Source organism: Canis lupus, chromosome 22 (genome assembly GCF_048164855.1).
Source record: "Canis lupus baileyi chromosome 22, mCanLup2.hap1, whole genome shotgun sequence".
Classification (NCBI taxonomy): Eukaryota; Metazoa; Chordata; class Mammalia; order Carnivora; family Canidae; genus Canis; species Canis lupus.
Window position 1 is genome coordinate 48,640,622 of NC_132859.1, and position 13,222 is coordinate 48,653,843.

The 13,222-nt window shown below is 49.2% G+C and overlaps 1 long non-coding RNA gene across 3 annotated transcripts; it reads left to right on the forward strand.

Moving 5' to 3' along the window:
* The first annotated feature begins 1,755 nt into the window (after window positions 1-1,755).
* LOC140614297 (uncharacterized) lies at window positions 1,756-10,138 on the forward strand. Of its 3 annotated transcripts, none has more exons than XR_012015202.1 (4): window positions 1,756-1,823; window positions 6,245-6,341; window positions 7,539-7,611; window positions 9,837-10,138. It is a non-coding gene; the product is annotated as an uncharacterized lncRNA (long non-coding RNA). The 3 variants fall into 3 exon arrangements; XR_012015203.1 differs by lacking the exon at window positions 9,837-10,138 and adding an exon at window positions 9,279-9,402; XR_012015201.1 differs by lacking the exon at window positions 9,837-10,138 and adding an exon at window positions 8,006-8,178.
* Window positions 10,139-13,222: the final 3,084 nt, after the last annotated feature.

A 13,222-nucleotide genomic window follows, 5' to 3' on the forward strand; every position in this document is an offset into this window, starting at 1 on the left:
TAAATAAAATTTTTGAAGAGTTTATTTGAGCAAAAATGATTCGAATCGGGCATCATTCAGTCTAACAGGAGCCCTGACATGTTTTATGAAATGAAAGATGGAAAAAAAAAAAAAAAGATGGCAGAATGGAATGGGAGCAAGGAAGTTATGATGGGGAAAAAAAAGTTATTGCACAGAAGGGATCTATTAGGCAGATTACTCAACTAGTGCTGGTCAGGTGATTCCTGACTAACTAGGTTAAGATTCCATTTATTGGGAGACCCAAAAAGCGTAAATTGGTTGAGGCTCAGTTTGGTGGGGAGATGTTTGGCATAAGGGACTCTATTCGGAGCCTGTTGTCTTGTCTTTACTACCAGTATCGGGGCGTAGTAGTTGTTCGGTAAATACTGGCCTCCCATGCTCTCATCCGTCCTCACCACCTTGGCCTCAGGTGGTGAGAGCTCATGGGCCTCCCTGCCTCAGGGCCCTCCTCAGCCCAGCCTGTGACTGCCTACAGGGCAGGGCTGGGTCCTGCCCATGATTCCTTCAGGAAGGCCTGCAAGGGCCCTTCACGCTCCCTGCTCCCCTCTCCCTCCCACCCCAGCTGTCAGCCAAACTGGATTCTCTGCCATTGCCCCAAAAGAATCACTGCTTCCCACTCCCCAGAAATTTCTCCTTTCCAGTTTGGACATGTCAACATCCTTGCCATCCCACTGCCTGTCTGCAGCCATAACCCCCAAAGAGACTCATTTCTCTTAAACCCCAAGTCTTCATTCATGCCAGCCATGCTTACCAGGATATGTTCTGGGCTACTGAGCCTTTGTGTTGAGCCCCATGGTGGCCCAGCCAGCCTTCAGGCACACTCTGTTGTTCTTGTCACATATTTTCTTCCCTCTCCAGGACTGTGAGTACTTTGAAGACAGGGCTGTACATGATACAGTGTGTGGACTGTTCCAGATGAACAGAAGCCACTGGACAGAATTTTTGGTGATTTTTCTTTCTAGGCCTGGCAGTGTCCCAGGACCCACTTCTTTCAAGGTGGAGGCGGCCTAGTCACATAACCCAAGGTTCCCAGGGTGTCCGCATCCTCGACCCTCCGAGCCTCACCAGGGGAGATTTAAGCAGTGGCGCAGGATGGGTGGGTTACGGGTCAGACTCGGCCGGCCCAGCCTCAAGTAAGCAGAACCGGCAGGCAGTTGACGCATTGAGCTTCCCTCCTCCCTGGGAAGAACGAGGCAGGAAGGGGTGGGGGTGCCAGGGAGGGGGCAGCGGAGTTCATTAGCCCCCTCATTTGGGGCAAAGGGGATCCGTGCGGTGACAAACAATCGTCCTGGAGGATTTAGGAGGATTTGGCCAAGTGTCCCCGTAGGCCCCAAGCCCCCGCCTAATCCCGTCCACATTTCAGACTACTTAGGATCGCATTAAATGTCAAAGCCGGCGTTTAGGGAAATATCTACATTTCGTATGCATCGCTCGGGTCAAAAGAAAAGCTGCAGCGAACCTTCTAGCATTTGGCGCGAGAGGCTCTCTGTGTGGTCCGGGGTGTGAATGGGGAGGGGGCCGGCGCCCCCGCGGCCTCCCCGCCCAGGAATGCGGGCTTTTCACTTCTAGAAAATGCTCGGGCTTTGTTCCAGCCCCGGCCTCCCGGAGGCGCGGAGGCGCCGGGCCGGATCGTCACCGCGGCATTTGCATGTGAGCGGCCCGTCCGGTCCCTGTCCCCACCCCCACCCCCCCGCCCCGCCCCGCCCCACCCCCTCCCCCCCGCCCTCCCCTCCCCCCCGCAGGGCGGCCGGCGCGGGGAGCTGCACAAGGCCGCGCTCTCACCTAGTCCGGTCGGCCCACAGGTAGCTGTCCCGGAACTTTTTTTTTTTTTTTTTTTTTTTTAAGGATTTTATTATTTATTTGGGACGCCGGGATGGCCCAGCGGTTTGGTGCCCGCCTTGGGCCCAGGGCGTGATCCCGGGGTCCCGGGATCGAGTCCCGCGTCGGGCTCCTGCCCCTCCCTCTGCCGGGGTCTCTGCCTCTCTGTGTCTCTCATGAATAAAATAACAGGCAGCTCTGGCAGCGCAAGAAGGTGCGGAACAGGTAGAATCAAGGCTTTGAGCATTAAGTTAGGGGACACTTCCGCTTTCCTGGTACAGAATTTTTTTCTTAAGATTCCATTTATTTATTCATGAGAGACACGGAGAGGGAGGCAGAGGCCCAGGCGGAGGGAGAAGCGGGCCCGCGGAGGGGGTTGCGGGGGGAGCCGACGCGGGCTCGATCCCAGGACCCGGGGTCACGCCCCGAGCCGAGGGCAGGCGCTCCCCCGCTGGGCCCCCCGGGCGTCCCGATTGCGGAACCTGCTGAACCAATATCCTTCTCCTTGGCGCCAGGCAGGTTTATTTTTCTTTTCTACTCCAATTTCCATTTTATGTACCACTGTCAGGTATTTCATGTAAAACCGCGTATTCGGCCGAGAAGGATGAAGGCGTGGGATGAGCCTTTCACATCCGCGGCGTCGAGGCAGGCCCAGGGCAGGGCTTCCCGCCGCGCGTCATCCTCGGAGCGGCGCAGCCCAGAGACCCCTCGCGGCGGGCGGGGGCGGGGGCGGGGTAGAGGGGCCCGCGGGGTGGAGGGGTAGAGGGGCCCGCAGTCCCGCGAGGCGCCCCCTGCTGGGGGCGAGGTCAGCGCGGCCGCGAGCCCCGGGACGCTGCTGTCGCCCCGCGGCCCCGCACGCCCCGGAGCCGAGCGGCAGCTGTGGCCCCGGCAGCCGGGGGATGCGGTGGCAGAGCAGGGTCTTGCCAACAGCTTCCTGCGAGGACTGCGGCGTCGATCTGATGAATTTCCTTTTTACTTCTATTTATTTGGTTTTTCATTTAGTTTCACTTTACTTTTTATTTATTTTACCACTTTTATTTCGTTGATTCCATTTCGTTACTATTTTTAAAGAATTTATTCATGAGACACAGAGAGAGAGGCAGAGACACAGGCAGAGGGAGGAGCAGGCTCCACGCAGGGAGCCCGACGTGGGACTCGATCCGGGTCTCCAGCATCAGGCCCCGGGCTGCAGGCGGCGCTAAACCGCTGCGCCACAGGGGCTGCCCTCATTGTGGGTTCTCAATCAGATTTCTAAACTCCAAGGCACCTGCTCTGGGCAAGGCACACTGGCAAGTACACTGGGTAGAAGTCAGGTTCAGAGCACATAGCCCTAGCCTCAAGGGCTCCAAGCCAAATAGATTGTAGACAAGGACCAGAGAATTCAAACACAAAGTCCTCTTGGAGAAAGTCTCATTTCAGGTGGGGAGACAGGGAGGGACAGGAGACTGCTGCAGGTGACTTAACCATAAGGGGCAATTCCAGATAAATAAAACCAGTTAAGAAGGTCTCTTGTCACACTGCAGAGAGTGTCAGGTACTAGAGGGAAGGTGGTTTATACAGTGAGGTAGAGGGGTCCTTTGTCAGGGAAGTCTCAGTTCTCAGACACTGTAATTCTCCAAGTTCCATAGAGGGCCTTAGTGCTTGTGAGTCCCCTGAAAGACCTGTATTCTTTTGGAGAAGAGGAAACTAAGTCACTATTTATTTGCTATTGGTTCTCTAGAAGGCTCTATGAATTGCATTTCTAAATTTTCACCTTCCCCTCTTTTATTTTCAGAAAGATTAGGGACACCTGGGTGACTCTGGTTGAACGTCTGCCTTTGGCTCAGGGCGTGATCCTGGAGAGGAAGAAGCAGACTCCCTGTGGAGCCTGACCTGAGGCTGGATCATGACCTTTGTCAAAGAGAGATGCCCAACCAACTGAGCTACCCAGGTGCCCCAAAGAAGTGGTTTAATGAACACCTTTATCTCCTGGATCCACCAATTAACACTTTGCTAGCATTTGCTCTAGCATGCTTCCACTCTCAACACACACACACCCCTCCAGTTATCTACTGAACTGTCTAGTGAACTTTGGAGACACAATGATACTTCACCACTGAATGCTTCAGCCTCTATCTCTAAGAACAGGGCCTTTCTCTATGTAACAAAACACAGTTATAGCTCCCAGGAGGTTTAACATTGATACAATAATTTTATTTAGTAACACACAATCCATATTTGGGGCGCCTGGGTGGCTCAGTGGGCTAAGCATCTGATTCTTGATTTCCACTCTGGTCATGATCTTGGGGTCCTGGGATCAAGCCGCACCAAGGTCTCCCTGTTTGGCGGGGAGCCACCTTCTTCCTCTCCCTCTGTCTGCTGTTCCCTTTGCTTGGGGTCTCCCTCCATGTCCAATAAATAAGTAAAATCTTAAAAAACCCACATACAATCCATATTTAAAATGTCTCAGTTGCCCCCACAATGCCCTCTATCATTTTCCCCCTTGGTCCTGAATCCACTTCACGATCATGCACTGCATTTGCTTGTCTCAGGTCCTCTTGAACTCAGAACATCTCCCAAGTCTTTTTGGTCACTCAGGACATTTATAGGTTTGAGGGTTTCAGGCCAGCGTTCTTGGAGAAGTTTCTTCTACCTTGATCTATCTGATTATTTCTTGATGGTCAGGCATGCATTTTTATGAGTTGAAGATGTACTTACTGTTTTAATTCCTGATGCCCTGTGCCCCAGGCGAAAGTACCTCTCTGTTCAGAAGCCAGGACCCTGGTTTCTTACAAAGCTCTCTGCTCTTGCTAGGGGGATCCCTGGGTGGCTCAGCGGTTTGGCGCCTGCCTTTGGCCCAGGGTGTGATCCTGGAGACTCGGGATCGAGTCCCGTGTCGGGCTCCCCGCATGGAGCCTGCTTCTCCCTCTGCCTCTCTCTCTCTCTCTTTCATGAATAAATAAATAAAATCTTTAAAAAAAAAAAATTACCTGTCTTAAAACAGCACGTTTTCCAGGTCCAGAAACTCCATCTTCAATTGCCATTTAATGATGGTGGTTTTCATTAGTCCTGAACGCTGGCAAGGGAACAGCGTGGGTGACAGGAGAGTTGGCCCCGGGCAATCCACAGGGCTGTTGGGAGGAACCCCGCTGGGATCAGGGGGTGCCAGGGCGACGCGACGAGGAGCCACCAGCCGTGGCTGCCCATACTTCAGCCTCATCTGGCCAAATGCTGGTGCACAGCAGTCTTGAGTTGGGGTTACCCCGTCTACAAGTGGCGACAAATCTTTGGGGACCTTTAGCTCACATTAGGGCTTTTTTTTTTTTTTAAGTTTTTATTTATTGGAGAGAGAGCTCACAAGCCCAGGGGAGGAGCAGAGGGAGAGGGAGAGGCAGACACCCCTGCTGAGTGGGAAGCCGCAGGTGGGGCTGGATCCCAGGACCCTGGGATCATGAGCTGAGCTGAAGGCAGAAGACTAACCTGCTGAGCCACCCAGGCCCCACATCAGGGCTTGATGAGTCTGCGGGAGAGCAGGGATGGGAGGGGGCGTAAAGAGAGGAGCCTCCTTCCAGTCCTTGGACCCCATGACTCCTGTTGCCACAGTCAGTAGTAGGACCAAGGAGCCTGCTGGGACAGGATTCCTGCTGTGCCCGTGGGAAAGGGGTCCCCGGGGAGAGCGGGCTTGGCAAAGGGCCCAGTGAAGACACTGCCCAGGCATGACTCCCAGTGAGACTCTAGTCACTCAAACCGGGCAAGAGACCGGTTTCTTCTGGGGGCCTGTCCCACTTTGCTTTCTTTCTCATCTGTTTGCGAAGCGTCCCCTTGTATACTCTCTTCCTGGAGCTGGCTGGGAAGAAGGTAGGAAACAGACTCCAGAGCCCAGTGACCTGGGTCCTGGTCCCAGGTGCGCTCCTTCCTGTGTGACCTTGGGCAACTCCTCCTCTCTTGCTACAGTTTCCCTATCTGTACAATGGGATTGTAATAATATGAAACTCACAAGCCTGTTACAAAGCTTATATATATTTTTAAAGATTTTATCTATGGGACACCTGGGTGGCTCAGCAGTTGGGCGCATCTACCTTCAGTTCAGGGCATGATCCTGGGAGTCCCAGGATCAAGTCCGGCATCCGCCTCCTTGCTTCTCCCTGTGCCTGTGTCTCTGCCTCTCTGTGTGAATAAATGTATGAATAGGGGGATCCCTGGGTGGCTCAGTGGTTTGGCACCTGCCTTTGGCTCAGGGCCTGATCCCGGAGTCCCGGGATCGAGTCCCGCATCGGGCTCCCTCCATGGAGCCTGCTCCTCCCTCCTCCTGTGTCTCTCATGAATAAATAAATAAATACATTTTCTTAAATAAATAAATCTTAAAAAAAAATAAATGTATAAATAAAAAGTGAAGATTTTACTTTTTTCTTTTCTTTTTTTAAAGATTCTATTTAAAGATTCTGCTGCCTGAGCCAGCAGAAACAGCTGAGAATAGTGAAGTTGAGGCTGGGATTCCGGAGAGAAAGTCTAAACTTTTCTAGGTATAGTCTTTTGTGTTTGGGGAATTCCAACTATGTTTTATCTGTTCGAGGATTTATTTTAATCAAAACAAAAATGCTTTGTTTGTTTGTTTTAAATGACAGTGGCTTCCTGAAATGGTCAGGACAAGTGGACAACCACAGGAGTGGTTTAGGTCTACCCACTAACAGGATGAGTAGATGCAGCCCAAGAAGGTTGCAATGGCAGGTTTCCTTTCTGAGAAGGAACAGGGGATGTTTTCTTTATGGTCCAAAGGAGAGGTGTGTTCAGGGTGCCGCATGGCTGGATTTTCCACCCTTCAAAATCCTACTCTGGGGCAGCCCTGGTGGCGCAGCAGTTTGGCGCTGCCTGCAGCCTGCGCTGTGATCCTGGAGACCCAGGATCGAGTCCCCCGTCGGGCTCCCTGCATGGAGCCTGCTTCTCCTTCTCCCTGTGTCTCTGCCTCTCTCTCTCTCTGTGTCTATGAATACATAAATAAAATCTTTAAAAAAAAAAAAAATCCTACTCTGCTTCGGGACTCCTAGGTGGCTCAGCGGCTGACCATCTGCCTTCGGCTCAGGGCATGATCCCGGGTCCTGGGATCGAGTCCCACATTGGGGTCCCCTTGAGGACCCTGCTTCTCCCTCTTTCTGTGTCTCTGCCTCTCTCTCTGTCTCTCATGAATAAATAAATAAAATCTTTTTTTTTTTTTAATTTTTATTTATTTATGATAGTCACAGAGAGACAGAGAGAGAGGCAGAGACACAGGCAGAGGGAGAAGCAGGCTCCATGCACCGGGAACCCGATGTGGGATTCGATCCCGGGTCTCCGGGATCGCACCCTGGGCCAAAGGCAGGCGCCAAACCGCTGCGCCACCCAGGGATCCCTAAATAAATAAAATCTTTAAAAAAAAATCCTACTCTGCTTGGAGAAGGTCTCAATTAGTCTAGTGGCCTTAACTCAACCTGCATAACCAGTGTTTCTTTTTTTAGAGGGTGATCCTACTGAATTAAAATTCAATTAATCCAACTTTAAGGGCAAGGAAAACTATTTGTGAAAAATCATTAAACAGCACATAAAACCCTTTGAGGAACAGTGAATAGTAGGAGAAGTACAGCCTGGCTTTTGTTAAGGTGCTTTGGGCCCAACGAGTTAACTTTTTTAAGGAATTTTAACAAGATAGTGGTCAAAGTGGAATTTGTTCATGTCGTTTATTTAAGGTTTTACAAGGCTCTGAAAGGAGCCCCTCCCCTGGGTCTGGACAAGAAGAGCTTGGTAACAGCATGGTGAGAGGTGAGATCTTCGGGGGCATTTGAACCCTGTGAGGAAACAAAACAATGGGCCTGGAACCTTCTGCAGCGTCAGGGCCCTGAGAGACAATGAGGGTGGAGGGTCCATCCCAGCTTAACGGGGACAGGAGAGGGAGGGCACAGAAGGCAGCATGTGCCCCGACAGGCCTGGGAAGGGGAACACATATGTGTCCAGAAAGGACATTATTAGGACAACTAATACCCACTAACAGGATGAGTAGATGCACTACCCACTAACAGGATGAGTAGTGTTACATGTTAATACATGTTAAATGTTAATACAGCTGATGGATCAGGTAATAGGAGTCGATAAATGCAAAATTTCTTGGTTTCGGTAACTGTACTTTGGTTCTATAAGATAATGTTTGTATTTTTAGGAAATGCACAAGGATGTGATTAGAAATAAAAGGGTAAAGAGCAGCCTGGGTGGCTCAGCGGTTTAGCGCCACCTTCAGCCCAAGGTGTGATCCTGGAGACCCGGGATCGAGTCCCACATCGGGCTCCCTGCATGGAGACTCCTTCTCCCTCTGCCTGTGTCTCTGCCTCTCTCTCTGAGTCTCTCATGAATAAATGAATAAAATCTTTAAAAATAAAACAGCTTTGTTGAGGTCTAACTAATATACAATGAATCAACTGTTCACACTTAAAGTACACAATTTGACCAGTGTTGATATATGGGTATTTCTGCAAAACCATAACCACACCATGAGGATGAGTATATCTCACCCCTAGAAGTTTTCTTGAGCCCCTTAATAATCCCTCCATTGAACCTCTCTCCCGGAGGCAACCACTGTTCTGCCTTTAACTAAAGGTCAATTTGCATTTTCTGGAGTTTTACATAGGTAGGACCACATAATGTATATTCTTCTATACAATTTGTACTTTGGCGGGGGTGGGGGTCTGACTTCCTTCATTCAGCCTGACTTTGAGATTAATTCGAGTTGTATGAATCAGTAATGCATTTCTTTTTATTGGCGAGTAATATTCTATCATGTGGATATACTATAATTTGTTGATTTATTCCTCTGCTAATGGTCAATGGGTTGTTTTCAAGTTTGGCTATTACACATAGGGTGCTATGACCATTCATATACAAGTCTTTGTTTGGATGAGTGTATCTTTCCTCTTGGAAAAATACCTGTGAGTGGAATGGCTGTTAACTTTTCAAGGAACTACAAAATGGCTTAAACATGTACCATTCTACATTTCTACCAGGGAGGTATGAGAGTTCTGTTTTGTCCACGTCCTCATCAAAGCTTTGTATGCTCAGTTTTGTGTTTTTATTTCATTTTAGCCGTTGTAATAGACGCATGTCATTTCTCATTGTGTGGGGTTTTTATTTATTTTTTATTTTATTTTTTTTGTGTGTGTGTGTGGGGTTTTTTAATTTTAATTTAATTTATTTATTTATTCATGAGAGACACAGAGAGAGAGGCAGAGACACAGGCAGAGGGAGAAACAGGCTCCATGCAGGGAGCCTGAGGTGGGACTTGATCCCCCGACTCCAGGATTACAACCTGGGCCGAAGGTGGCGCTAAACCACTGAGCCACCTGGGCTGCCCTCATTGTGTTTTTAAGATTTTGTTTATTCATTTTGTTTTGTTTTGTTGTTTTTAGTTTTTTTTTTTAATTTTTATTTATTTATGATAGTCACACACAGATAGAGAGAGAGAGGCAGAGACACAGGCAGAGGGAGAAGCAGGCTCCATGCACCGGGAGCCCGACGTGGGATTCGATTCCGGGTCTCCAGGATCGCGCCCTGGGCCAAAGACAGGTGCTAAACCGCTGCGCCACCCAGGGATCCCTGTTTATTCATTTTGTTTTAAAGATTTTATTTATTTATTCATGAGAGACACAGAGAGAAAGAGACAGAGAGACATAGGCAGAAGGAGAAGCAGGCTCCATGCAGGGGAGCCAGATGTGGGACTCAATCCCTGGATTATGTCCTGAGCCAAAGGCAGATGCTCAACCACTGAGCCACCCAGGTGTCCCTCAAGCAGACTTTATACTGAGTGTGGAGCCCAATGAGGGACTTGATCCCACCACCCCTAGATCATGACCAGAGAGGAAATCAAGAGTCTGTTAATGGACTAAGCCACCCAGGTGCCCCTCATTGTAGTTTTAATTTGCATTTCTCTAACACCTAATGATGTTTCTTTTCATATGTTTCTTTTTAATTTTTTTTTTTTTTTTTTTTTTTTATGATAGTCACACAGAGAGAGAGAGAGAGGCAGAGACATAGGCAGAGGGAGAAGCAGGCTCCATGCACCGGGAGCCCGACGTGGGATTCGATCCCGGGTCTCCAGGATCGCGCCCTGGGCCAAAGGCAGGCGCCAAACCGCTGCGCCACCCAGGGATCCCCATATGTTTCTTTTTATATGTTCATTTGCAAATCATGAAGTGTCTGTTTAAAGCTTTGGCCTTTTTTTTGGGAAAGTTGTTTTATAATTGTTTTCCCTTTATTTGAAAGTGCTTTATATATATCTTGGAAATAAATCCTTTATCAGATACATGCTTTGCAAAGATTTTTCTCCAATCTGTTCTGTTTTCATTGTCTTTTGTGTTGATTTTAAATTTTATGAAGTCCAGGGGAGCCTCGCTGGCTCAGTGGTGGAGTGTCTGCCTTTGGCTGGGATTGTGATCCTGGGATCTTGGGATCGAGTCCCACATCAGGCTCCCCATAGGGAGCCTGCTTCTTTCTCCCTCTGCCTATGTCTCTCTGTCTCTCTGCCTCTCATGAATAAATAAATAAAATCTTCAAATAAATAAAGAAATTTTATGAAGTCCAATTTATTCAATTTATCAATTTATTCTTTCATGGATTGTACTTTTGGTGACCTAAAAAATCTTTCTCTAGGCCTTTTCTATAAAATTGGGGTAAAGATAGATCCTAGCTTTCTGGATGATTATAAGGATTAAATGAGATATTGCTTTTTAATTTTTTTTAAAAGATTTTATTTATTTATTCATGAGTGACACACACACAGAGAAAGAGAGAGAGAGAGAGAGAGAGAGAGAGGCAGAGACACAGGCAGAGAGAGAAGCAGGCTCCATATAGGGAGCCCAACGTGGAACTGCATCCCAGGACTCCATGATCATGCCCTGGGCTGAAGGCAGATGCTAAACCACTGAGCCACCCAGGGATCAAGGGGGTGGATTTCATAATGGATTGGATGAGAGAAAGACAAAAGTGAAGGGGCACCTGGGTGGCTCAGGTGGTTAAGCATCTGCCTTTGGCTCAGGTCATGATCCCAGGATCCTGGGATCAAGCCCCGCATCAGCTCCCTGCTCAGAGGGGAGTCTGCTTCTCCTTCTCCCTCTGCCTATCCCCCCACCACCTTGTTCATGCTTGCTCTGTCACTCTCAAATAAATAAATAAAATATTTTTTTTAAAAAAAGACAAAAGTGAAGAAGTAGAGGTGGGGGTGACTGTAAAGTGTTTGGCCTGAGCAGCTGGATACTGGTGGTCCTGGGGGTTGATTAGATTTATGCTGGTACTGGTACCAAAAGGATCGTGCAATTTATAGGAAGAACAAAACAATTCCTGGAGAGATCCTGACAAGGCTGCTTGTGGACCCCTGTGCCCTCAGACCTGCTCCTGCCCTTGCCTGCCTGGCTCTGTGTCCCACCGTGCACATGCTGATCCTGGCATCTGCACCCTCAAGGTTCCTGAGTCAGTCGGTCTCTGGCCCAGTTTGGCTAAGAAGAGGCTGCTGGCGGATTGGAAAGTGGGAGGAAGGGAAAGAGCAGGGTATCTCTGCCCTCCTCTCTCCCCGTCCTGGGTAGCAGCTCCTATCTCCAGCTGTGGCTGCGTCTCTTCCGTGGCTCCAGCTTCAGGCCTGTTGTGGTTTCAGCTTCCAGCAGGTGACCCCTGAGCTCTGACCCTCTGGCAAAAATGGCAGCAGCTTCCTGCTCTCACTGACCGCTGGGTTCCATTACCTGTCCAACAGAATCTTTCCCCTAAATTGCCTCTGTTATAAATCTGTGAAGTCATGTTGTTTTCCTGGTTGCCCTCAGCTGTGGGGCGACAGGCTAAGGACTTACGTGAAAGCACTCAGGCCCAGGTGAGAAGCAAACACTTTGCACAACCCCACCTGTGCAGACTCATGGGCTCCAGGTGTTTACCAGCCCTCACCTTGGGATTTGCTCGTTCTTGACCTCTGTGCTTTTGTACCAGCCACTCCCTCTGTCTGTGTGTAATAGTTTTCACACAACCGTGGCAATATCCTCTTAAAATCCCAACTCAGAAACCCTGACCTCCTCTAGGCCTTTCAACAGTGACTCAGCTGTCCAGCCTCCCAGCCCGGTGCTTTTGCTCTGCATGCACTTGCTGAAACATTGCTGGGGAGTTGCGCACTGTCTCCGACATCTGTGCTTGTTAGACTGTCCCCTCTATAACTGCTTATTCTCTTCTACTGGAAAACTTTTACACAGCCTTCAAAACCAACTTTGAGTGACGCCCGGGTGGCTCAGTGGTTGGGCGTCTGCCTTTGGTTCAGGGCATGATCCTGGAGTCCCCGGATCGAGTCCCACATTGGGCTCCCTGCATGGAGCCTGCTTCTCTCTCTGTGCCTCTGCCTCTCTCTCCTTCTGTGTCTCTCATGAATAAATAATCTTAAAAAAAAACAAAAAAAAAAAAAACCCACAATTTTGAGGGACACGTGGGTAGCTCAGTGGTTGAGTGTCTGCTTTCGGCTCAGGCTGTGATCTCGGGGTTCTGGGATCGAGTCCTGCATCAGGCTCCCTGCATGGATCCTGCTTCTCCCTCTGCCTGTGTCTCTACCTCTCCCTCTCTCTCTCTCTCTCTCTCATTTCTGGCAGGTTCCCTCTCCAGATCTAGACACAAACTCCCACATTCCTGCTGCTGTAGGTTTCTGCCAAACCACACTGTAGTAGTTTCATGTGTTTGTCTCCCATATAAAACTAGCTCCTTGGAGCCAGCTCCTTGGAGGTGGGGGCTAAGTTGCAAGCTCTGGTCTGGACACCAGTGGCCCTCAGTGACTCTTCATTGGATGATGGGTGCTGGATGCATGGGTGACCATGGGTTTTCAGTGGCTACAAGCCAGTGCCTTAGGTCTCCCCAGCCTGGTCATAGTCCTCTCTTAAGGGGATTCCTAATTCCTGAGCAGACTGTTGGCACCTCCTGAGGGTGTTATCAGGTAGGAGGAAACCAATAAATGTTGTCATCAGACATAAGCATTTTTTTTTAAGATTTTATTTATTTACTCATGATAGACACATAGAGAGAGACACAGGCAGAGGGAGAAGCAGGCTCCATGCAGGGAGCCCGACGGGGGTCCCGGGTCTCCAGGATCACGCCCTGGGCCAAAGGGAGGTGCTTAAACCGCTGAGCCACCCAGGCTGCCCCCAGACATAAGCATTTGTTTATTTCCCTATATACCACCCCTTTTTCTTTCTCCCTTTTTTTAGCTTTTATCTCTTAAGCTTAGTTTTACTTACTTTTATATTTGTTTACTTTGCATTTTGAAATTATTTTATTTGTTAAAGATTTTATTTATTTATTTGAGAGAGACAGAGATAGCAACCGAAATAGCACAGGCAAGGAATCCGGAGACATGGAGTCAGAATAGCCA